Source organism: Osmerus eperlanus, chromosome 7 (genome assembly GCF_963692335.1).
Source record: "Osmerus eperlanus chromosome 7, fOsmEpe2.1, whole genome shotgun sequence".
Classification (NCBI taxonomy): domain Eukaryota; kingdom Metazoa; phylum Chordata; class Actinopteri; order Osmeriformes; family Osmeridae; genus Osmerus; species Osmerus eperlanus.
In genome coordinates this window covers 1752591-1755145 of record NC_085024.1, presented here as the reverse complement: position 1 = coordinate 1755145, position 2555 = coordinate 1752591, and the positions used below count along the sequence as shown (strand labels likewise).

The following is a 2555-nucleotide window of genomic DNA, read 5'->3' as shown; positions in this document are numbered from 1 at the left end:
TCGTTCCATAATAAATGTCCATGTAAATAAATAAATACGTAATTAATATTTGTTCATACATTTATTTTTATATATTTATATTTTTTAAGGTATTAATACATTTATTGATACATTTATTTATTAATTTATTTTTAATTTCGGCAGGTTGGGTCCTCCATACATTTATGTGTTTGGAAGTCCTATCACAGTTTATGTGCACTGTGAAGTTAATACATTTGTCATGAAAAGAGCCATCTATTTGTTATCTTCCTTATTTTCATCTCCTATCCACGCTATATGTGCCTTTTGTAACGTGCGTTTCCTTGTATGATGTCAAGGTCCCTGGACAATAGAATAAGCACATTCAAGTAATTTCTGTAAAACCCTTGTGTATTTCTAAATAAATAAATGAATTCACAGATACTTATAGTTGTGATATTTGATTTTATTCAAACTGGCGTAAACGCAAATCATGAAAGAAGGAAAAAAAACAATAATGCATGTTGCTTGATCCACGTCTTCCTTCACGGATGTTCTTCACGAGCCTCTTTCAACACAGCATCTGACAAAAGAAATATAATATCATGCCACAAGTCACATGCACACAGTAAAAGGACCAACGATGTCTATGGATGAAAACCAGTCTATAGATTTATACTTACATATTTCCACCCCCACAGTATGAATTGTCTTTATATTCATTACGACTACATTTCTTGGCACATCTTCCATTCTCACATGCAGCATAAGCATCTGGAACGAGTGAACAGTACAGTTGCTATTCAATGGCAGTAGAAAACAGCAAACAACTGATGTATACACTACAGTTTATATAAGCAAAGATGATTTATCCAACAGGAAACACAGAGGTAGATGAAGTGACAGTAAAGTTAAACAGTACTTACTGCACGCCAGTGCAATGATCATCAGCACAACGTACAGCACGATCATTGGCTTCATGGCTTCTCTTTGGGGTGTTGATGCTATCCAGTGAGAATTGAGGAAAACGGCTGACTGTGGCCTGGTTGCACCTGCTTTTATACATGATGAACTCTGCTGCCATCGCATTCAGGTTGTTGCAACACACGTTACCTCATCTTGGATTTTACAGGATTTGTCAGACAACTAAGACAAAGCAAACACAACTTCCAACACAGCTCAGGGTCAGCTGACTAATTCCTTTCACCTGAGAATCTCCCAGAAAAATAATATGTCAACGATTGTATTATTATTCAGAGAATGTTCTGTTTTTTACTGTTGATTGTTTTTCTACAGGTACACTTGCACTTTTGAGTTTCATGTTGTTTAATTGTAACTTGTTTAACTGCATGCTCTTATGGTTCTTCCCTTTGGCACTTATTTGGTTTTCACAATGTTTGCTTCATGTTTTGGCTGCTCGCAATGTTCGGGGCTATCACGTTGTTATGATCAGTGACCTATGCACTTTTGTAAAGCTCTCTCTTGGAAGTCGCTTTGGATAAAAGCGTCTACTAAATGCATAAATGTAAATGTTAGATTAGTTTTGAGAACTTATATCCACTCCATTTCCTGGAGTAACGTTGGTGGGGTTCAAAGAGGAATCAGTTTAACAAAGGCTGTCTTATAAAATTGTGCCTTAAAATCAATAGCGCTTACAATACCTAAAAGGAAGACCTGACAATGAATCCTTAACAGAAATCTAGTTTGAAACCATGAATGAAAGCCCCTTCATTCCCTCCTTCAAGATGCCACAGTACAGACATTCGAATACAAGACTGTAATTCAAACATATGAGATATTGCCAATCATCATAGTGGGGCAGGGCTTGAAGAGCAATTTCTGTAAAACAAGTATCTTTAATTAAAAACTTAATTCAGCCTATATCACGAAATTTGCATTGTTTTGATTTTACCTTTCCTATGAGTGTGATAGGACATACAGAGTTTTTGATGCTGGTTCTTGTTTCCTTTATTAAGAAATACATAATAATAATACACTTTATTTGTATAGGGAAGGATGGAGCGCGAGATCGACAGGCGGATCGGTGCGGCGTCCGCAGTGATGCGGTCCCTGCATCGGTCCGTCGTGGTGAAGAAGGAGCTGAGTTTAAAGGCGAAGCTCTCTATTTACCAGTCGATCTATGTTCCTACCATCACCTATGGTCACGAACTGTGGGTAGTGACCGAAAGAACGAGATCGCGAATACAAGCGGCCAAAATGAGTTTTCTCCGCAGGGTGTCCGGGCTCTCCCTTAGAGATAGGGTGAGAAGCTCGGTCATCCGGGAGGGGCTCAGAGTAGAACCGCTGCTCCTCCGCGTCGAGAGGGGCCAGTTGAGGTGGTTCGGGCATCTGGTAAGGATGCCTCCTTGATGCCTCCCTGGTGAGGTGTTCTGGGCACGTCCCACTCGGAAGAGACCCCGGGGTAGACCCAGGACACGCTGGCCTGAGAACGCCTCAGGGTCCCCCAGGAAGAGCTGGTGGAAGTGGCCGGGGAGAGGGAAGTCTGGGCCTCCCTGCTTAGGTTGCTGCCCCCGCGACCCGACCCCCGGAAAAGCGGCAGATGATGGATGGATGGATATTTGTATAGCACCTTTCAT

At 40.9% G+C, this 2555-nt stretch overlaps 1 long non-coding RNA gene across 1 annotated transcript; it reads right to left on the bottom strand.

Annotated features, from left to right (window-relative positions):
- Window positions 1-409: 409 nt before the first annotated feature.
- LOC134023909 (uncharacterized) lies at window positions 410-994 on the bottom strand. The gene is made up of 3 exons (XR_009930811.1): window positions 885-994; window positions 642-732; window positions 410-541 (listed from the first exon to the last, which is right to left on the bottom strand). It is a non-coding gene; the product is annotated as an uncharacterized LOC134023909 (long non-coding RNA).
- Window positions 995-2555: the final 1561 nt, after the last annotated feature.